Source organism: Sus scrofa, chromosome 18 (assembly GCF_000003025.6).
Source record: "Sus scrofa isolate TJ Tabasco breed Duroc chromosome 18, Sscrofa11.1, whole genome shotgun sequence".
Lineage (NCBI taxonomy): Eukaryota > Metazoa > Chordata > Mammalia > Artiodactyla > Suidae > Sus > Sus scrofa.
The window spans coordinates 39,707,627-39,731,337 of record NC_010460.4 but is presented as its reverse complement, the minus strand read 5'-3'; the positions used below and the strand labels follow the sequence as shown (position 1 = coordinate 39,731,337).

General features: G+C 44.1%; 1 protein-coding gene across 8 annotated transcripts in view; it reads left to right on the top strand.

The window, feature by feature from the left end:
• The window catches only part of BBS9 (Bardet-Biedl syndrome 9), a 730,525-nt gene that overhangs the window by 662,907 nt on the left and 43,907 nt on the right, over positions 1 to 23,711 (top strand). For 3 of the 8 annotated variants that reach the window (XM_021079336.1, XM_021079332.1, XM_021079331.1), the window contains exon 27: positions 14,918 to 15,011. The exons of the other annotated variants lie outside the window; for them this stretch is intronic. The gene's annotated coding sequence lies outside the window, so the exon portion shown is untranslated. The remainder of the gene's footprint in view (positions 1 to 14,917; positions 15,012 to 23,711) is intronic. 8 annotated transcript variants of the gene reach the window in all.

The following is a 23,711-nucleotide window of genomic DNA, read 5'->3' as shown; positions in this document are numbered from 1 at the left end:
CCTTTACCATCGTGTGTGGTTTTTTTAGACAGTAAAACATTGACCTCTTGTATTCTCCATTTTCATTTCTCTTAATTTATTCATTCATTCAAATTTCTATTGAAATTTTGTTATTGAGCATCTCCTCTGTGGAAGTGACAGAAATCTAGAACAATCCCAATTACATTGTTTGTGAAGTTCCCGTTGTGGCGCAGGAAAAACGAATCTGATTAGAAACCATGAGGTTGCAGGTTCCATCACTGGCTCAGTGGGTGAAGGATCTGGAGTTCCTGCGAGCTGTGGTGTAGGTCAAAGACATGGCTCGGACCCCACGTTGCTATGGCTGTGACGTAGGGCAGCAGCTGTAGCTCTGATTAGACCCTTAGCCTGGGAACCTCCATATGCTGTGGGTGCAGCCCTAAAAAGCAAAATAAATAAATAAATAAATAAAATTATATTGTTTCCCAAAGCCCATTGATCATAGAGGTGTCATAGGACAGTTGATAATTAAGTGCCAAGTGAGCTCCGGTAACGGTGAATGGCTGAGCCAGTGAGGATGGAGGAGGCAGACAAGACCTTACAGAGGAGGGGTGTTCAGATGGCCCTTGGAGAAGGAAAGGTGTGTGGGAGAGAAAGGCATGGCTCTTGTTAGGTAGGGAGGTAGGTAGTAATTTATGTTTGAGTTTCAAAGTAGGATTGGAAAGGGAGATCAGAGCACACGGTGTCAGACCCCAGCTGTCACATTTTGGGGGTTTAGATTTTTTTTTTTTTTTGTCTTTTTTGCTATTTCTTTGGGCCGCTCCCGCGGCATATGGAGGTTCCCAGGCTAGGGGTCGAATTGGAGCTGTAGCCACCGGCCTGCGCCAGAGCCACAGCAACGTGGGATCCGAGCCGCGTCTGCAACCTACACCACAGCTCACGGCAACGCTGGACCGTTAACCCACTGAGCAAGGGCAGGGACCGAACCCGCAACCTCATGGTTCCTAGTCGGATTCGTTAACCACTGCGCCACGACGGGAACTCCGGGGGTTTAGATTTTTATCCCTTAGAAATAGGGAGCCTCCGATGTGAATGAGGGATGCTGGAGGAGAAAGACATTTGCTAGGTGTTCACAGGACAGACTGGCAGGTAGGAGGAGCGAGGTGACCTGGAGACCAGACAGGAGGCCAGACTGCAGGAATCCAGGGGTGCAACCCGGAGGCCCTGATTTCCAGTTACATAGAAAGCAAGAGGAGAGAGGTTTTGCAGAGGCAGAAGTAGCTGGGCTGAATTGTTAGGAGTAGGTGTAAGAGTCAACATTTGTGGACCCCTTCGCATGTGCCCGCTAAACTTCTAGCACTTTGCATGCATTTAATCCTTACAGAACCTCTGTGATGTAGGAACTATCATTAGTCCCATTTTCAGATGATGAAATCGAGGCTCAGAGGGTCCAGTAAGTTGAAAAGTGCCATATTGTAGAAAGTGGAAAAGCCAAGATTTGAACTTACACTCCAAACTCCTAGCCACTGTGTATGCCTTACTGCCTGATGGTGGAGGGGATGGGAAGGGTGGAGGGAAAGGGGAAACCTTTTTTTAAAAATATTGGAAATGTGCTATTTCAATAGATTTTTATTAGTATTATCATCATTATTATTATTAGCCTGGAAAAACTAGCTAACTTGGAATAGAAATGAATAAATCACATTTTCATATAGAAAAAAATACTCTACTAAGTGAAAGCAAAGTTCATCCAAAATGTCCTGTCTTAAAATAGATGCAAAATTCAGAAATGTAATGCGTGATGTTTATCTTACTCCTTTTTATTTACATGTTCTCATACACAGAGCACATGTTCCCACGTGTACATGTGTGTAAATGTCACCTTGGGACCTGAACAAATTTAACCTGGATTCAAACTTGAAGTGAAAAACGGCCGTAGTTTTGACTTTTAAAAAATTATCTGTTTATTTCCCTTTCTCTGTCGATAACTCCTGGTTGTAAGGCTGAAATCTGACAAATACAGCACAGTTAACTCACAGAATGAGCTTAGTGTTGGCAGTGCAAGTTGAACAACACATAATTTGGCACAATTTGGTGGGCCTGAATTTAAGACAAATACAAGGCTGAGGGAGCATAGAGGCGTTATTATTTCTAAGTGAGTTCATGTAGTGTACACGGGTGGACCTGATCAGAAGCCCCCACGCGGGCCTCTGCCACATCCAAGGCGTTCAGTTCTCATGCTTCCACAAGTTCTGTATTCACAGCACAGCGTTTCTCCTGCCCCAGTAGGAAAGTTGTTGTTTCAAATGACCACCTGTGCTTTTGGCAGAACAGTGACTGCCATCTCCTTTTGTTCCCCCTCCCCAGGCCCTGTTGGTGTCACAGTGAGGTTGGAAGGGTGGTGTGACCACGCAAGGCAGAGTGTGTGGGAGCACAGGGCTCGGGTTTTCTGTAGGATTAGGAAAGGAATGGCAGAGGGGGAAGTTCTCCGTAGAGCCGGCATGGGAGCTTCACTGTCCAATCAGAGCGCTTGATATTTCATTTGCAAACAGAAGAGAAGGATATTGTTGTAGACTTTGAATTCTGGAGGAAAAGGACGAGAAAGAAAACCCGATGTGTCAAGTATCTGTATCGTTTAACTCAGATCACCATATATCCAGTCCCAAAGTTCACCTGCCGGTTTAGCGTAATTAATAATAAAAGTCCTTTTCACTTTCACACCATTGACCTAGGAATAAGCGGAACACAAGCTTTTTTTAGGGAAAAATATCATTCTTTTCACTGTTCACATCTGAAAACTGACTCTCTGAGAGATGAACTAGTTCAACACATGCAACTCAACACAAGGGTTGGACCACAGAGATTCTTTCTGCTTCATCATGGTCCTTACCAGAGTATTTTATCTATGCCCAGACAATGAAACTCATCCAACAACAGGCAAATTTATTATTTTCAAAGCTATGTGAAAGGGCAGCGTGTTCTTTCCATTACTTTCCGGTGGCGGGGAGTTGGTTTTATCTCATGTTCTCTCACTCTGTTCGCTTGCAACCAGGGATAAAATTTGGGGCAATAGATGAGAAATTAATGACCACAGTTGAAGTCGTAATATGGGTTTATGGACTACGAGAAAGGCAACAGATCTGTACAGGAATTAGACACTTTTTCCTATCATAAAGGCAGAGGCTAAACCAACCGACTGGCCAGAATTGAGGAAGCAGGTATTTGTAGCATCATGTCTCTACGTTATTTCATCTCAATAAGTCATAACATGCTTTTAACCTATGGGTACCTGCTAGATCGTCACCAGTCACAGATAAGAGATTATTTCAGGCCTTTGGGGTAAACTTCCACTGTAGGAAATAGCACAGAGAGTAAGGAGTTCTAGAAAGGGGATTCAGAAACCTTGATTCCTCTTCCACCTCTCCGTTAACTAGCCATGTGACCTTGTGCGAGTCAGTAGATCTTTCTGGGATTCTGCTTCCTTGTGTAAAACAGAAAGAGAGGATGTAGAAGGGAAGAAAGAAAGACAGGAAGGAAGGAGGGAAGAAAGGAGGGAGGGAGGAAGAAAAAATAAATGCGTGCATTAGATTATAAGGGGTTCCTGCCTTCAAGCAGGTGCTCTTTACTGCTGGTTTTTGTAAATGCAGTTTTCCTAGAAGACAGCCACACTGCTGTTTATATATCATATGTGCTGGTTTTTCAGTTACAATAGCAGAGCTGAGTAGTTGCAACAAAAACCATATAACCTGCTAACCATAAAATACTTACTCTCTTGGCCCTTTACAGAAGAAGTCTGTCTGTCCTTGGATTAAATGATCTCTAAGGATACTTTCATTTTTGTCTCTAACCCCAAGAAAGAGGAGAAAGAGAGTGAGAAAGGGAAGAAGGTGAAGTCAGAATTTTAATCTGAGTCCCAAAACCAGAAAGCAGTTTACCAAAAATCCACAAACCAGTTGTCCTAATAGTGACAGATTGCATTGCCCCCTGTTGGCCAGGAGGACCTTTTGGTGTAACAGGCTCAAGAACTACAAGATAGGTGTCAAATCTGTGTAGGTCAGATCCTCAGACTCATTCTCCACACAGAGGTTATTGCCTGTCAGTAGGGAAGTTGCCATTTGCTCCTGATGCCTTTGAGTTCATAAAGCACATGCTGTAAGTGGGGAAACTAGGGGAATTTGGGTCCTCAAACTAGAGCCTAAACCTCCTTTGGAGAGAAGTAAAACCTAGAGAGGACAGGGAAAACTTGCTTGAAAAGAACTTAATCATAGCGAATGAAGCCAAAGCTAATAAACAGTGCTGGATGGGCTCACATGGTCACAGACAGTAGGTGAGGATGGTTATTGTTGTGACTGCACTAAATCATACTAATCCCAATGCCAAAAGCCACTTTAAATGATGAAGTGAGGTGGCCTGCAGTGGCGACCATGAGGCTCTCCCTCCGTTCTGCCCTGGGCTGGGCTGGGCTGGGCTAGGCTGCTGTCAGCCCTCTCAGGCAAGCTCTGTATCCTGTCTTAGGAGCCCAACTCTGCCTTCAGAGGAGACTTGCAGACTGGCAGATTTCAGTTTAGTTTGGAGTTTTGTTGTGTGTTTCTTGGCAGGAGGGAAGCATCCTCCATCCACAGAGCGCCCCAGATTAATGGCTAAAGTAATACCTACTGGCGAAACCAACCCAGGTTGGGGCAGCCTTTCTGCTATTGATTTGGGACTTGTCTTGACTCAAAGCCTCCTTCGGTTTTGTTGGCTTTTTGAGGCTCCTGCCTTAGAACTGACCTGTTCCATGATGTGAAAAACATGCTAAAGAGGACATGGTCCTTCCTCCCCAGAGTGTAGCACAGGCTTTTTCATGGACAAAACTTAGGGGAGTCAAGAGGAAATTGTTTTGCATTATGGCGAATCCCAAGCCAAAAATAAATTTGCTTTAATGTACAAAGTCTTGACTTCATTGCTTTCTTTCTTCAGTTTCCTTGAACTTCTGCTCATAATCATAGGGAATGGTTGAGATAAAGTCTTAAGAACCCAAATTCACATGGAGGCTTGGGTTTTTCCCTTTTGGCTCCAGTGAATTGAGGTGAAAGACGCTACAATCTTAGTGTGTTTTTCCTCTCCTCCATGATAAATTCTTTTGGAAACAAAGTGGGATATGAAAATATATGGCTTTATGCTTGTTTACTTACATTTTTTTTTTGCCCTTTCTCTGAACCCAAATAGTGCCAAAATGTGCTATTTTTTCTATTTGGTAGAAGGGTGGGGATTTTTATTTCCCTAATCGCTCTCTTTGGGGAATATAAGAAAATCAAAATATCTCCTGTGAAGTTTTTAAATGGGTTAATTTAACTTGGACATGGCAGTTATCCTCTGCTACATATAAAACATTTATTGTACCATGGATAGGCATTGAGTAATGTGAATTTTTTTCTCTTCTGAAGGGTTTAACACACAAACCAAATGAATGGTGAAGCATCTATTGAATTGCCTTAGTTCCCCCACTACAATGATGCTTTTAAAAAATAAATAGGAGTGAAAAATGAATTTCAAGAAAACTAAATAAGATGTTCCTATCCAAAAGGGCATGCAAAAGAATTGCTGGGCACATTACTCTGTGTGTGTGTGTGTGTGCGCGCGCACGCGCGCGTGCACATGCTCCCGTGAGCTCTCATGCAGTGGGATGAGAAGTGGGAGAAATCTTACTGAGGAAAGCCATTCCTGCAGACATAAGGAAAGAGGATCCTAGGATTCAGGGTATTGAAGCGGGAATGGATTCCATGTCTTCCAGTGCATGAATGGCCTATGTAAAAGCAGAACCATCACCCCTGAGTTTCTAGGCAGAACCATCTGACATGGTCCCCATCTGTCTTCCTCAAGGAAGAGACCAAAGTTTGGAGCATATAAGAAAAATAAAAGGGACTTGCATGATGGATCTGAGAAAAGGAAGGCAATGAGATTGAGCCCAAGGCCAACCCTCCCCACCACCTCTTACCGCTTGGCAAGAACAATTGGCAATGGAAGTTGCTCTGGATTTCCAAATGAAACATTGCCTGATAGTTACTTGATTGCTCCAGTCCAGGGTAGGGGTTGGAGGAATTCTTATTTCTACAACATCTTAATTCAACTGAAATTTTCCTTTTGTGGGTATCTTAAAGCCAGGATCTCAAAGATGTCAAAACCACCCGTTGAAGTTAATTATTTTCCAAGTGACACAGACCTCAGAGAAGGAGATTTGTTTTCATCTGACCTTCTCATCCTCCATGAGTGGCAGTTATATATAGACTCTGGGAATTCCCTTGGAGTCACCATCCTGGGAGGAGAATCTAAAGTGATGACCCTGTCATGGGCATTAATTTCAAAATTGTCACTCCAGAGGAACTCTCATATGTCCCACCTCCCAGGGACAGTGCAAACTTCTAAAACTCTCAAAGACATTAATTTATAGCAGTGTCTGCCAAATGGTGGCATTGCACCAAAAATGTGTAGCTGTGGATTTTCCTTCTGTTCGTTGTATTTGTAATGCTGAGCGTCCTAAGCACATGGCAAAGTCTTACTTCCTTCATGAGCCAAGAAACTTCATTACGTTGATATTGACTGAAGGCACTGAGAACTGAGGACCTTGTTCATACAAGTGAATGGTCAACGCACATTTATACAATAGAATATTTTTGCTTTTAAGGAGAAGCTGAAGAGTTTGTGGGGAGGTGTTTCTTTAAGAGAAACAAAGTGATGTGCAGATGAGTCCACTCTCTTTAGTTGACTCTTTAATCTTGAGCAGTACATGATCAAGGTGACAGTTTTAAAAAAGATAGTACCCAACGTTGGTAGAGGTTGGGAAATGGACATTTTCCTACATTGCCAACAAAAGTGAATTGTTATGGGTTTTTGGATAAAATTATTTGTACATTGTAATTCAGTAATGCTTCTTTTAATAATTTGTCCTAAGGACATAATCAGTAATGTATATAAAGATGTGTATATATACAAGGACTTTTATCACATCATTCTAAAAATGAAAACTTTGGAAATAACAAAATTCCCGGTAAAAGAAGATGGTTAAATAAATCATGACATACATACTCTGCAAATATAAAAATTATTTTTGAAAACTTTTTAGAGACATAGAAAGGAATATTTTTCCAATACATGTTAAGTTAAAAAATTGGCAGGGAGGAAGTTCCCTGGTGGCTTAGGGGGTTAAGGAATCCAGTGCTGTCTCTGCAACAGCCTGGGTCGATCCTGTGGTTTTGATCCCTGGCCTCAGAACTTCCAGAGGCCACAAGCATGGCCTCCCCCACCCCCACCAAAAAAAAGACAAGGAATTAAATTAATTAATTAAATAATCTTGTGAATAATATATTTATAGGGAAAATATTAGAAGTACATAATTACTGATACAATTTGGTTTATATCTGGCTGGTGAGATTATGGAAAACCTTTTTTTCTCTATTTTTCTATATTCACCATCTTTTCAACAACAAACATGCATTATATATATATATATATAATTATATTTAATTATAATTAAAATTATAATTGTGATATTTTTTCAAGAACTGAGCAATTCATTAAAGGGTATGACAAAAGAAACATGATTTAATTTAACCATGCCCCATTTTATAAAAGAGGGCAAGTGGGAGAGAAGTCACTGTCTTTCATGACCCAGTGTTGGAGGTAACCCCCAGAACCTCAGAATGTGACTGTCTTTGGAGATGGGGTCCTTATAGAGGTCATCACTGAAAGTGAAGTCATTAGAATGGGTTCAAATCCAACATGACTGATCTTTTTATAAAAAGCAGAAATTTGGACACAGGGATCCACTCAGAGGGAAGACGATGTGAAGATTCAGGAGACCGTCGTGTGAATGTAAACATGGCCATCCACCAGCCAGGGCGGGGAGCCTGGGATAAATGCTTCCCTCACAGCCTTCAGGAGGAACCAAACCAGCCAACACCTTGATTTTGGACTTCTAGCCTCCAGAAGTCTGAGACAATAGATTCCTCTTGCTTAAAACACCCAGTTTGTGGTACTTTGTTCTAGCAGCCCTGGCAAACGAGTATAAGTGGTGAATGAAATGGGTAGGTTTTCTGCAGCCCTAGAGTTTACAGTCAAGGGCAAAGACAGATGTTAACCAAATAACTAGATAACGAATATGTAATTGAAAACCAAAGGTGTGCTCTAAAAAAAAAGGAACAAAGCCCTACAAACACATATAAGAAAAGATCCCAGCCTAGCCCTGCACACTCAAGTCTGAAAGACAAACAGATATTAAGGAGGTAAAGTATCGCATTCATTTTGTGCAGATTCCTGGATGAATCTGAATAAAACTTTGCTCAGGAAAATTCCAGTAAGAAAGAGTTGAAACATTAAATCCATAGGGCTGCTAAGCATTTCAAAAGAAGGATAGAAATCCATTCTTGAGCCATTTCAGATGGCACAGCAGAAAGCACTCCAAAGTCTATTCTGGGAAGTCTTAGGCTGGCCAGTTGATTTCATCTGTGTCTCTCCTTTCTTTCTCTAGTTGTTCTCAAGTTATGGCCTGACAGTCAAAGGGGCTATAATGCCCCTTTCTGTAATCATGACATTTCTTTCTTTATAAAACAAATTATGCAGGCTAATAAATTAAGATGACCCCTAAATAAAATAAAATGACACTGAAAACAAAATCAGTTATTTAGGAAGGTTCACATTCTGAAGGAGGAATGCTTGTGTTAAGAAGTTGAATCTTGAGATGAATTTGGCTTTTGTCAACCTGAGAAGCTCTCTTCAAATGTAACATTACTCTGCAGTCCAAAGGTTTTAAAACAGAAGCTATTCCTTTAGAAGTTTTTAGACATCATTTGAATTACCTACTTGAAAATCACAGGGTTCATAGTTGATTCGGCTGGCATGAGTCATCTTACATCCAGCCTTTTTAAACTCAACACCCCAAATCTTTGATGCTCAGATTTCAACTGAATTGACCTTCAAAATCTGGGAGATGTGTCAGATGGTTTTAGCAAGCCAAGGGGCTTGCTTTTGTTTTCCTATACACCACATCCCAAAGGATAAAGTTTAGAGACAGTGATGGTCTCTTTGCCATGTGGGTCTGTGTCACTGAGGTCCGATTTGTTGGTGACATTAGATTGTCCAGACATAGGCGTCAGTCTAGATGGCTGCCAAGGATCATGCTGGACAAGGGCAGCCAACTAGGAACAAACCCAACACTCCCTCACTCTGAAACCCTGAGATCTCAGCCTGAGCTGTGAGGCAGGGGGAAAGCCCTGATTCCAAGTTGTTTACTTTTCTGCACTCAGTGCTTCTCTGCTCTGCCGTATTTGCCTGAATTTACTGCCCCCTCTCTGTCCACTGTCATAGCAGCCATCCTTTCCCTTCCATTTGTGAGCTACCATTGACCTTGAAGTCCTGGAACCTGGTTTGTATTTGAACTTGTTTATGCACTCTCACTCAGATTATCTGAGTGATTCTCTCATGCCTGCTGCTCTAAGGATGGCTGGCGTCCTATGTCCAGGCGAAGACATCTCAAGACTGGGAAATGTTTCTGTTGTGATGGATCCAATAGGGTTCCCAGTCACTGATCCCAGCCAGCACTGTCCTGTATCCCCAGGGCCTGATGATTAAGGTTGTAAAAGACTGGTCAGACTGGGAAGGGAAGCTCAGGCTTTGTCTAGGATCCAGGCAGCACAGGTTTGAGAATAGCTCATAGGGTGGCTGGGGAAGGCCGTGGACTCTCTTACACTTGTGGTGTGCCAAGAGATGATTGTGTCCCACTGCTGGTGTTTAAATGAGGAGTCAGCTCCAAATCTGTATCCTGGACAGCCACAAACAACAGCATGAACTCTGAGATGAAAAATTGGCTTGGAGCAGAATAACAGCACATATTAATGGTCCATCTGTACATTTGCTATAAAATCCTGCTTGAATGGAAGTGTTTGTTCCCACGCTTTCTCTCTCCCTCACACACACACACACACACAGCACACTGCACACAGTCAGCATTAAGGTGAGACGAGGGGACCTTTGCCCTAGGCATAAAATTTAAGGGGGTGCCAAAAAACAGTCATCATGATAGATAACATGAATTTAAAATAATAATGCAGTATTATTTTAAAAAATCAAAATTAATGCAAACCCTCCCCAAGAGGAATAGAATACAAAAGCTTTAAATAGAAGTTGGATCAGTTTTGCTGATCTTTCCTTTTCTTTTTTCCACTTCCAAAATAGTGTGGCTCAACATAGCACTGGGATCCAATCCTGTCTTTATTTAAAATGTTGATATTTTGTTTATGATGGATAATTAACTTTGCTTTTTAAAATATTACGTTGAAGTGATAAAGACAAAAAAAGTAAATCAAAAATTTTAAAAATGATAAAGACAAAAATTATTGACCTTGATTATTGTGGAGGTAATAATAGCCCCCGTCAATTCTGTGCCCTGCAGACACAGGTGTCAGACAGACAGACATAAGTAGGGACACACATATATGCCCATTCTACAGTTCATAAGGAATGTCATCTTCTTTGCCTAAAAGCTTATGCCATTTGTTATTTGTTATCTCTTTCTCCTGTTCTTACCAATGCCACTTCACATAGCAATTCTTTTACGAGAGATGCTTGGCCAGGGAATATACATTACATTGTTTAATCTTGATATCATGTTATCAACTTGTACACAAATTGTGCTTTTGACTTTCAATTAGGGATCTCTCTTGATGCAAACTTTTTTTTTTTTTTTTTCTTTTTAGAGCTGCAGCTGCAGCATATGGAGATTCCCAGGCAAGGGAATCGGAGCTACAGCCGCTGGCCCCAGCCACGCCCACAGCCACAGCCACAGCAACACCAGATCCAAGCCATGTCTGAGACCTACACCACAGCTCATGGCAATGCCAGATCCTTAACCCACTGAGCAAGGCCAGGAATTGAATCTGCAACCTCATGGTTCCCAGTCGGATTCGTTTCCATTGCACCACAATGGGAACTCCATTTTCTAAGCCCTTCTGTCCAAAACTCACCTTTTAGGGAATTCCCGTCGTGGGTCAGCTGTAATGAACCCGACTAGTATCCATGAGGATGAGGGTTCAATCCCTGACCTTGCTCAGTGGTTTAAGGATCTGCTTTACCATGTGCATTGCTGTGAGCTGTGGTGTGGTTCACAGACGCTGCTCAGATCCCGTGGGGCTGTGGCTGTGGTGTAGACCAGCAGCTGTGGCTCGGAATTGACCCCTAACCTGGGAAATTCCATATGCTGTGGGCTCGGTCCTAAAAAGACAAATAAACAAACAAAAAGCCCCCAAACTCACCTTTTAGATGTCTGCTCAGTAGGCATCCCCCCCTAGGGCCTCCAACTGAATGCGTCCTAAATCAAACTAACCATCCCTCAGCCCCAAGCCTCCAGCAATGTTAAAGCCTCCTCCAGACACACATTTATCCAAATTAGAAGCCTGGGATTCACCGTTCCTGTTCTTTTCCCCTAGTAAGCCTTTCTAATCTGCTTTTGCAGAATCTCTTAATTTCTACTGTCTTTCCCCTTCCCAAAGCCACTGTCCCATTCAGGCACTCCAGTCCACTCTCCTCCTGGCAGGTCTGTACCTCTGTGCTCCCCTCCTCCAGGCCACCCCTCTCACTGCAGCCAAAAGTACATCTTTAAAGGCCGGCTTGGAAGAGTCCCCTTGGCCATGATTGTTGGAGGGGTGGTTGAGCTTTTTGGGTCTATTGAGTGTCTTCTCGTGCCTGGCACTAGTTATATCAGGGAATACACAGACCAGACCTGACTATCGCCTATTCCCCTCCTCCACACACCATATGCTCCACCAACCACACTGCACTCATGAGCTGTGGCCTCATTGTCCTGTTCAGAGTGATGGAGACCACGAGTCATTCTGTTCTCTTGCCTTTAATTGGCAGCTTTCCATGTGGTACTTCACACTACTTCACTGTTTCCTGAAGCGGATCCATTTCTACCTGAACCTGTTTGGTTTGGTGCAGTTCTAGATCGGCTTAGGTTTGGGGCATAGGAAGACGTCCCATTAGGAAGACAGTGGTAAAGGAGCATATTAAGAATGCTTTGTGGAGTTCCCGTCGTGGCGCAGTGGTTAACAAACCTGACTAGGAACCATGAGGTTGCGGGTTCGGTCCCTGCCCTTGCTCAGTGGGTTGACGATCCGGCGTTGCCGTGAACTGTGGTGTAGGTTGCAGACATGGCTCGGATCCCGCGTTGCTGTGGCTCTGGCGTAGGCCGGTGGCTACAGCTCCGATTGGACCCCTAGCCTGGGAACCTCCATATGCCGCGGGAGGGGCCCAAGAAATAGCAAAAAGACAAAAAAAAAAAAAAAAAAGAATGCTTTGTTTTGGGGAATTTGTCAGAGCTAGGACTAGATCTGATTTTTTTTTTTCTTTTTCTTTTTTAGAGACCACAATGGATACCCCCACCAAGAATTAAATAGAATTGAGGTTTGGGGATAGGTAGAAATTGAAGTCTAAATCTTTAGAGCAGAAAGCTAGAGAGTGGCTAATCCAGGCGTCACACGTAAGTATAGGAACCAGAATATTGAGCCAGAAACCCAGAGGAAAGGACATGAATGCAAATACAAGGAGATCAAGAGTGGTCTGATGTGGGCATCCAGGTGATTGCTCAGATTGGGGAGGTCATAGGCCTTTACCTACTGTCTGGGGCAGGTGCAGCCAAGCTGCGTCCAAAGTCTGGGAATAGGCTGTCTCAGTTACGATCCAAGGTCATAGAAGTGTGCTGGTTAGAGGGCCAGAGGGAGGGAGACGCTGTTGGCCTAGGCTCCTAATCTACTACCTTATACCCTTGGACTGTTAATCTTCTGAGTATGTCCCCTGGAACCTTCCTAAGTCCACTCTTGGTAAAATATCATTTCCTACTCATATGGCTCCAGGAACTCTTGGGAAGAAGGAGAGAATGTGATTGATTTGATGGACTATGTTAAGCTCTTTGTATAAATTCCATAGATTTGCGTGAAAATTGAATGATAATAATACTGCTCTTCAGCACATTTTGTTATTTTCTACATTCAGACAAACCAAAAATCAAATCTCACCCCCTAAACATAACCATGCATCGGGATCACAGGCATGTCTGCATTTTAGATCAGCCTTGAAAGAGGGATGAGGAGCAATTCTAAGTGGCACAGTTAAGCACTAGAATTGTTCAGCGTCATCCAGCATTTCCAGAACTTTGTTAATTGCAGAATGAATGACCCACTGACATCAGAAAGAGCAAGAGTTTCCTAGCTGGACAAAGGGGACTGGGCACAGTGTGACTGGTGACCTGAGGGTGGGGGTAAGGAACCTAAGGCCCTGTCCGCACTGCACTGAATAATGCTTAGACCATTCAGATGGATCAGTCCAGCCATCTTCCCTCTGGAAGAACTCTATGGGCTTGGTTTTTCTTGTGTAGATGGGAAGCTTCTTAGGGGGCTCGCAGGGGAATTATCAGGCATGGGGGTAAAATCTGCAAGGGATGAGGGAATGGCAAGATCCAGGGCAGACACCTATGCTGGGGGGAGAGGAGATCCTGTCTCATAAGTGCACCTCAGGACCCAGAACAACACTTGCACATGGTAATTGCTTAGCAAATATTTGAACAAATGGGTGGAAATTCCTGTAACCTGCTTTTGTTAATAAGAATATGAAAGCTGAACTTGATTGTTTAAAAAGTCGTCTTAGAAAGGATGCAAATGTCTGAATCTAACATGCTATTAATGATTTACCCAATGAAGTATTTTGAAAGAGATTCCCCAAAGTGAGAAAAGTTTTTAAATATACGTGTGTGTGTGTGTGTGTGTGTGTAGTCTTTTTTTTTTTTTTTTTTGTCTTTTTAGGGCCACACCTGCAGAATATTGAGGTCCCTAAGCTAGGGGTCCAATTGCAGCTGTAGCCGTTGCCCTACGCCACAGCCACAGCAATGTGGGATCTGAGCCGTGTCTGTGACCTACACCACAGCTCACGGCAATGACAGATCCTTAACCCACTGAGCGAGGCCAGGAATCGAACCCGCATCCTCATGGATGCTGGTCAGGTTCATTAACTGCTGGGCCATGATGGGAACTCCAAAAATAGATATATTTTAAAGTAAGTTGACACCGGAGTTCCCACCATGGTGCGGTGTGTTGGGAGTCTGACTGAATTCGGTCAGGTTAACGTGGAGTCATGGATTCAACCCCCGACCCTGGTGCAGTGGGTTAAAAGGATCCGGCATTGCCATAGCTTCGGTGTAGGTCTGAGCTGTGGCTCAGGTCACTGCCTGGCCCAGGAACTTCCATATGCCAAGGGTGCAGCCTTAAAGATAACTAAATAAATAAATTGACACCATACCAGGTTCAGAGTGAAGAGGGACACTTCTCAGAGCAATTCTATACTTCTCCTGGGCCACTGTATTGGACATTTCTTGTTTCTTGGTTTTTCATATCCAAACCCTCTGCGTCCCTACTGGCATTCCCATCTTCCAGTTTGGGGGGACTGTCCTTTTGTGTGGGGGTTCACAGGACTATGATTCATATTATGGAATCTAGGAGTCCAGATTCTTCCTCTCTGCTGCTCATTGTTATGTTCAAGGGCCAAGCATGAAGCCTAAAGATCAAGCATGTGATCTTAGGGCTAGGCACATGACCTGAGTTCAACCAATCAGAAACTATTTCTGGGAGTTGGAATATTTAATAAATAACATAATAGAGAAGAAGTGATTTCAAAGTCAGCTTCATGGCCGAGCCAGCAGAGGTGGCTGGCATTTGGTGAATCCAGCCATGTGACTCTCACCACCTGGGCCTCAGTGTTCCCCTGGTTCCTGCCGTTGCCCAAACCGAGTCCCTCGGCATCCCTTTGACCTTCAGACTTCTGATTTCCTTCCAAAACTATCTAATTACTGCTTAAGTTAGTAAGATTTGGACTATTTAGCTATTATGCTGGAGATGAGAAAAAATCAGGTGGAGTGGTTCATCTTTGTTTCTTTCAGATCTCTCCCAAAACACCAGTTCTCAAACCATCCTGGACTGTATCAACTCAGTGGTTTAGTTGAAGAAGGTGAGAGGTTGATCTAGTTTCAGGAGGTGAGTCAGTGGGAATGCTGTCCTCTGGAATCCAGAGGCTCCTGTATTTTATCTCCTTTCTGAAATTCTCCAGCTCGAACTAATTGCTGCTCCAGAGCTGGCAGCCTGTCAACTCGGACCACAATTATCTGTCCACCACCCATGGATTCTGTGAGGTTAGCCAACAAATTTGTGGGTGAAAGAGACAAGAAGACAGAAAGAAGACACAAGAGAGACGTCTGTAGAGAAGGTAACTGCAGAGCAGAATAGAGCCAGCTCTCCATTGGGAAAAAAGAAAGAGCAGAGTAAAAGGCCAAAGATTTCAAAAGTCTAATCTGTAGACTGAGGCCATCTTGGTGATATTTTTTTTTATAACCCATGGCAGCATGAGCAAGAGGTTCAGTGGAGTACTTTACCAACGCCAGTTTAAGGTGGCCAGAGGTCTTTTGTGGGAGAGAGAGTTATTTACCTTCTTAGTAATTTAAAATGTCTTCTCCTTGGGAGTTCCAATTGTGGCTCAGTGGAAATGAGCCCAATTAATATCCATGAGGATTCAGATTCGATCCCTGGTCTCACTCAGTGGGTTAAGGATCCAGTGTTGCCGTGAGCTGTGGTGTAGGTTGCAGATGTGCCTGGATCCTGTGTTGTTGTGGCTGTGGTGTAGACCAGTGGCTACAGCTCTGATTCAACCCCTAGCCTGGGAACTTCCACATACTGCACATGTGGCCCTAAAGAAAAAAAAAAAAAAAAAAAGGGTTTCTCTTTTATGACCACATGTAGTCAATTGACTACTCTCTGAGGATCCCCCAGAATACATTAGCCTGGTCTGCAAAACCTGGAAATGGAGAACCACTGGGAAATTAGAAGTACCTAAGGTACTTTTGCTCTTCAAAAGACAGAGGCATTTCTCAGGGATTAAACAACCCCAGGTTCTTCGTGCAGAAAGTGAAGAGGAAATGGCAGATGGGATTCCAGACTCCCTCACAGTCTGTGAGTGTGATTACAATCAGCCCATCAGAGGTTTGAATTTCAGGAGACTGCCTGAGGGCAAAGGGTCAGACCAGTGTTTACATGGCTGAATGGAAGAGTGGGAGAAAGGAATGGATGAGTCAAGATGCATCATTCTGGAGTTAGAATGAATTCCTGTCTTCCTCAGGAATTGCTTGCCAGCCAGCTCCAGGAAAGCCAAAGACAAGGAGGCACTTTACCACATGGGGTGGGGTGGGGAGAAAAGTTGCCTTAACTTTCTAAAAAGAAGCTAGTTATCCTTTTATCTCTTCTTCATCTGAAGTAAGAAAGACTCCTGAAACTAGGAGCCTCTCATTTTTTTTTTTTTTTTTCATTTGCGACTAGGTCAGCAGCTTCAGAATACCTGAAAATTATCTTTTTCTAAATTAAGGTGTAGTTGATTTACCATGTTGTGCCATTTCTACTGTACAGCAAAGTGACTCAGTCCTACCTTATAATACAAGGCTCCAAAGCAGTGAATTTCCACCTCATGACTCCCCTTTGGAGCCTGCAGAAGTCAATTGTATTTTCCTTGGTCATTGACAATAGCCTGGAAGAAAATGCTGGCCCCTTTAAGGGAGGGGTCCACTGTGCTTCTCTCAGTGAAGTGGAAGAGCTCATCTTGTTTTGTTTTGTTTTGTCTTTTTTTTTTTTTTAGGGCACATGGAGGTTCCCAGGCTAGGGGTAGAATCAGAGCTAAAGCTGTCGGCCTACAGTGCAGCCACAGCAATGCGGGATCCGAGCCATATCCATGGCCTACACCACAGCTCACGGCAACATTGGCTCCCCAACGCACTGAGCGAGGCCAGGGATCAAACCTGCATCCTCATGGATACTAGTTAGATTCGTTTCCACTGAGCCACGATAGGAACTCTGGAAGAGCTCATCTTGCCCTGTTTTTTGGGGGTTTTTTCCTATATGTTCAACTTGACTCTAGGCTAAAAGCATTGTTATGTCTTTCTCAACAGGACTAAAGTATCTTTTTGTTAAAATTGTTAACCAGGCTATGGATTGGATTGTGTCCCTAATAAATTCAAATGATGAAGCCCTAACCTCCAATGTGACTGTGTTTAGAAATAAGTCCTACAAGTAAGTAATTTTGGTTAAATGAGATCATAAAGGTAGGGCCCTGACCCGGTAGGATTAGTGTCATTATAAGAAGAAACATCAGGGAGTTCCTGTCATGGCTCAGCAGTTAACGAACCCGACTAGTATCCATGAGGACATGGGTTCGATTCCTGGCCTCGCTCAGTGGGTTAAGGATCTGCATTGCCATGAGCTGTGGTGTAGGTCATAGATGTGGCCCAAATCCTGCGTTGCTGTGGCTGTGGTGTAGGCCAGCGGCTACAGCTCTGATTCGACCCCTAGCTTGGGAACTTCATATGCCTTGGGTGTGGCCCTAAAAAGACAAAAAAAAAAAAAAAGAAAAAAAGAAGAAGAGACATCAGAGAGTCATTCTTTCTCTCTATCCCTGCCCTGTGAGGACACAGTGAGAAGGTGGCATCTTTAAGCCGGGAAGAGAGCCCTCCTCATGAACCAAATTCACAGGCACCTTGATTTGGGACTCCCAGCCTCCAGAAGTGAGAGAAATTAATTTCTGTTGTTTAAGCCACCAGTCTGTGCTATTTATTTTATGATGGTAGCCTGAGTAGATCCCTGTAATCTGTAATTACCCTATGAACTGGCCTTGATTTCTTAAGAATAAAATGTTCCCCCGGAGGAAGTGATGGAAGTCTCTTTGAGCACCACATTGTCACTTAGAAAGAGAAGGGTACTAACTTTATTGGTGTCATTACTGATTTGTTGGGCAGGGGCTAATCACTGCACATACACCAGATAGGAAGCTGTGGGTTAGAGGGGTCATGGAACTTGCTAGGTCCCAGAGCTAGTAAGTCCAACGGTCCCAAGGGGAGATGCCAGGTCTGCTGGGCTCAGAACCAGGCTGTACCTGTTGGCTCTGCCTTCTCACCATCCCAGCCTGCATCAGACTGAGTTCTCACCTTCCTTGTTTGACATTTCACTTTTGCTATTGAGATTAAAACCACTCCATAAACTGGTGAAGGTTCTTTTGATGCATTTTTATATGATCCCAGTTTGCAAGGATAAAGGAAGAACAAAGAAATATATTCCATTGTAAAAGGCTGGGGAGGAGTTCCCACTGTGGCTCAGTGGTAATGGACCTGACTAGTATCCATGAGACCTGGGTTTGATCCCTGGCCTTGCTCAGTGGGTTAAGAATCCGGTGTTGCAGTGAGTTGTGGTGTAGGTCACAGATGTGGCTCGAATCCCACGTTGGCTGTGGCTGTGGTATAGGCCGGCAGCTGCAGTTCCAATTCGACCCTTAGCCCTCAAACTTCCATATGCTGCATGTGTGACCCTAAAAAGCAAAAAAATATATATATAAAAGTAAAAATAAAATGTTGGGGGGAAAAGTCTGGAAGAGTGACATCAGATGGTAATAGTGGTTTTTTCTGAATAGTAGGATAATGAGTGATTTTATTTTGCTTTAATACTTTTTTGGACACTTTTATTTTCTACTCTCAACTTTTGTGATCAAAAAAACAATTTTTAATAATGAAAAGCCAGACAGCCATCCTCCTCCTGTGCATTTGCATGCTCTTCCCCAGCACAGGGGGTCTGCTGGCTCCTTGTCTAAAAGCCTGGGCGCCAAGGTCAGGGCTCTGGAGAACCACAGAGAGGAGCAAATGGCAGGAGCTGACCCTGAACAATCCTGTTACAGAGGAGTGGGGGCGGGGAGGAGATGCTGACACTGGTTCAGTTCCAAACCTAACCGGGAAAACGTGAAATGGTTACCATCTGGAGCTGCTTGGTGCAGGGCGGGGAGGCGGGGAGGCAGTCTGAGGCCAGGGCACTTTAGGCTGTGACTCCAGCACCGGCATTGCTTCTCTGTATCCCAGTCCTTCCTCCAAACTGTGACCCGGGAGAAAAAGCTACACCCTTCTGTGATCTTCATGTGACCCCAACCTCTCCAATAGGGTGGCCGCTGTCAAAGTGACATTTCCAAATAATGCAGTGATCCATAGAAGCTGCACCATATCTTTGCAGATCTGTCTTTATCAAACAGAAAAAAAGGAAAACACATTTCATGCTTGTGTTTTAAAGAGTGTGTGGCCTAGATGGGTGGCATTCTTCATGGTTATCTTGGCAATAATCGGTTCTTGTTCCCGCTTGTATCTTCTGAAAGGTCATTTTTGGCAAAAGAGCCCGGGAGAAATATTAGATGTTGAGGAAGAGGAAACAGCAGGGTTCCCATCCCCAACCCTCCCGCTCAGTCTCATAATGAAAAGTTGTGAGCAGTAGAGCTAGGATTTCTTGAGAAGGAAATCAGGGTGAATGAAAGCTCCTCATAAATGTTAGAATATTCTGGAGGGGATTCTGTTGATTAGAAAGTCAAAGAGCTATTGTGGTTTCTCCCAGGAAACTGTGGAGGCAGGCAGTGACCTGACCACAGCAGAACTTCTGGAAGGATTTGCAGCTTTACCAAAGCAAGGCTCTCTTTGCCTTTTTGTAACTTTGACTACCTTTGCCTTTAGTTTCTGTTCATTCTTAGAAGGCGGAGATCCGATTCTGTTTATTCATTTGCTCCTTCAACAACGATTATTGAGCATCTGTTACGTGAACAGCCCTGTGCTACCCATTGAGGATATGTGTGTTTATGTGTGTGTATGAATACATTATACTTATATTCATTATGCATATTAAGTATATGTATGGTAGTGGGCTGAGTCATGGTCCCCCAGAAGATAAGTCCATGTCCTAACACCTATTAGGTGTGCAGTTTTGAATAATTTATATCTCCAATGGAAATAATAGTTGTACCTTAAAGGATTAAATGAGACAACGTAGGTAAAGCACTAACATCAGCTGGTGCAAAGCAAGTCCTTGATAAATGTCAGCTCCTCTCATTGTCCTTCTAGCCTCAGTTTCAATGATCCCTCCTGGGAGAAGCCTTGCCTGACCTGAGATGAAGTCTGTCTCATATGTTCTCACATATTCCCTGTCCTTAGCTATCATAATCCTCACCACTCTTTATGTCAATGATGTGTTTAAAGCCTGTCATCCTTGATGAATTGTTATGTTCTATTGTTCCATGAGATCAGGTGTCTTTGCCTTGTGCTCTAAGGCACACTTATTCATATATAATGTTACATATATCTATTATGTGTGTGTGTGTATAAATATTCATTACTTTCTCAGGCACTCTGACTCTGGAGCCTCGCCTTTGCACCGTTGTAGCCCATGCTCTTTAGTAGGCGAGATGACTAAAAATAGGACTGAGCTTGACTTTCTAGACGGAGACACTGGGCAAGGGGCTTAGCACACTGTGGTATATACCATAACTACCTCTTACATGAATGACCCTCTCTGAGTTCACATTCTAGTCTGACAAATTAGAACTTAGTGCAGAAGGATTGCTCTTTCAGAAATGGTCTTAGCCTGGGTTTTTGCAGAAGTAGATTCTAAGATAAAGACGCTAATGGAAATGATCCCAGGAAACCCAGGTAGGAGAGTGGGGAGGTGACTCAGGGAAGGGAAGGCAGCCAAGATAAGAGTTCATTATCAGGTAAGCTCCCACTGTGGGTAGCTAAAGATTCGTCCTGCTGTGGATGGCTGGGAGGCAGCACGGAGCCCCCCCTGGGGTAGGAAGTACTCCCCAGAGAAGTCAGAGAACTAGGGAATTTACACACCAACACCCGTTGGTATTTTTGAGTGCTCTTCGTGGGTGGATGAATTCTCTTGTATTTCTGGACAACCAGGTAGTAGCAAAGGGCTTCCCACAGAGAAACACTGGTCATTTCCCTGGGAGGCACTCCTTTGGGCCTGGGGAGGGTACTGAGAATATCTGCCTCAAGGGATTGGAAGGATTCACCTTCTAAGCTTCCTGGACTTGAGGCTGCTTATGGAGAAAAAGACAGGGCATTATTTTCCAGAAATACCACCCCCTAAACTAGACATACTGTCCTCCCAGCTTAAACCCAAATCCAAGTAAAAGTCTTAGAGCAATAAGCGACTGGCAACATCAGCTCCTCTCTTTTCTTCAGTCTCCTCTTCCATGTGATCCAATTACATTTATTGCAGTTTGCACAGCGCCTCTATTTCAGGTAGCATATTACAGAGAATACGCGTGTTGGGAGGTAGCGGGTAGGTGGGTCATGAGCTAGGAAAACACAGATACGGAGAAGAAGCCAGATGTGGAGATCATCTCAAACATTCCCAAATCCTGTGGCACAATTTCGACACTGGATAATTAGAAAACAATCTTTCCTTCTTCTTTTTTTTGTTGTGGGGGGTGGGGGGTGGGTCCTCCTGGGGATGAGGGTGATTTGAAGCCCAGCGTCTCCCTGCATATTTCAAGTCTGTGTACCTTTTGGAAGCAGGTGTCTTGGCCTTCATAAAATTGAGTGTGAAAAAATATTACTAAATCCTCCTGAGGGAGGACATGCACGTGGCGGGATGGGGAGGGAGGGAGGGGATGTCTCTGCGGCCTCTCACTGGGGGCAGAGATCGCTTGCTCCAGGAAACAGAGCCCCGCAACCGACACGAATCGTCTGAGGCAGGAGGGAGGGAAATCTTGTCTTTACCAAGCCAAGAACCCTCAACATCTGTAGAAAGGGGGTCATTTCGGAGGCCTCAGAGGCATTTCTGGAAGAAAAGGGATAACAAAAATCTCTGAATTCCCCCTAAGGGTAAAATGAAATAAATTCCCCCAAGGATAAAATGAAATAAATTCCCCCTAAGGATAAAATGAAATAAATTCCACAGTTCTGAAAGGGAGCAGCCTCAGAGGTTGGTCCTCAGCTTGGGGCAGGGGCCCTGGGAGGTGCTGCAGTTGCTGGAACTTCCAAGTGCTACGTAGTGATGGTAGCAGCTCTGAGACGGACTGTCCTTGCGGGGGTGGGAAGCGGGAGGAGTGAGAGTGGCAAATGGGGCCCAGGAGAAGGTCGTGGGGAACACGGAGGATTAGAAGAGCCCTCGAGGAGCAAAAAACCTGGAGCTCTGCTGCTCTCACCTGGTGACAGAAGAAGGTGCCCAGGACGGCCCAGTAACTTCTATGTTAATAAGTGTTTGAAAATAGATATAAAGTATATTCGTAGAAAATTTGACCTACAGTCAGGTCAACAGGTCAAAAAGGATTATATGAACAAAACAAGTTGTTACAGTTCCCAGGAAGAGGGGGTGTGCCGCTCTGGCGGGGGAGACCACGGAGAGGCACCAGGTTCGATTAGACTGCAGAGGGAGAGAGAGGACTGTGGGCAAGAGCCTTTTTTATGGTTTCATCGGGAAGGAATGGGCAAGGCAGGGTAAGCAGCCTTCAGATGGGCTGGTCTGAGTGGTTTCAGTGGAGTCAGGGGCCCAAGAGCTGTCCTGAATGTCTTGACCCTGGCCCTGGCCCTGGCCTGTGTGGGACAGGTGGACCGTGGCCTGGAGTGTGAGAGCCTGATAAAGGAGGTGGCTGGGGTACGGGCTCTTGATTGGCTGGTGTGTATTTGAAAAGTGTGTTCCCTGGGGAGCTGTTCATCTCTGGGAATCAGCTAACCCTGGGGCGGGCAGTCTCTCTACCGTCCACAAGGCTGCAGATGCCAAAGCCTCAGAATAGAGAAAACAAGAGACACGGTTAATATCACAAGGCAGCGGGGAGGTGCTGAGCACCATTTTTCCTTTTCTTGTTAAACCTTTTGGAAAAGGTTAAAATACTTTACATTTTAAGTCATGGCCCCTAATGAGCCACAGAGCTCAGCACTGCTCTATCTGCTCGTGAAGGGAAATGGTTATATTTGTCCCAGGCCTCACTTGGAAAGGATTTGGACATCTTGCTGTGTCGAAGGCCTCATATGCATAAGTACAAAACCTTATTCATTGATAATGAACTTCAATGGAAACTTTTAATCATGTTTTTAAAGGCTTCTGTTTCAAAGCAGTCCAGTAGAACCAAAGCCTTCATTATTTGAGAGATGTTTTTATGCAGAGTCTGTTGATAGCACACTTTGAAAGCGAATTACTGATGAGCTTGGGTAAGCTGCATATTCAAAGACATGGCAGGGCAAGTCCCCCACTGGAAACGACACACAGTGTGCTATGAAGGGGGTTCCTGTCTCAATCCCACATGAACTCTGGTTCCCCTTGCTTTCTCTTGCTCTTCGGTTGCCCTGCCAAGAAGAAACCAGTCAGAAAATTACACATATCGCTGTAGTTCACTATATGGCATTCTCGTTACTTCCATATGCATATTAATTTTCGAGAATCAGATACAACTGCCTACATAACATCAGGCAGGGTAGGAAGGAATGGATGGTTTTCTACAGCACAGAGATTCCTGGGTTTGACTGGAAATACAAGGCCATAAATACAAAATGTTTTTTGAAAGAGAGAGCTTTAAACCTCAGTAGACTTTGGTTCTTGGGCTTGTCAGGACAGTTTGGTCTCTGGATCACCATGCACTGCTGGGGAGAGCGGAGCTCTTGGAAGAGGAGCACAGGCGTTTCCAAGCCAGCGTTGGCTCTAAGAGTTCGGGTATCCTGGTGCAGCGCAGCATCCAGAAAATGTAGCCAGGAGGTCACTCGCATCCAAGAGTCTGATGCTCGCACTGGAAAAGTTCTCTTGGGTCATCTAGTGCAAAGCAACCCTCTTCAACCCTAGGCTTTGGACTCTGTGCTAATCCTACCCAGTTTGAGTCTGTCTGAGGGCTTCTGA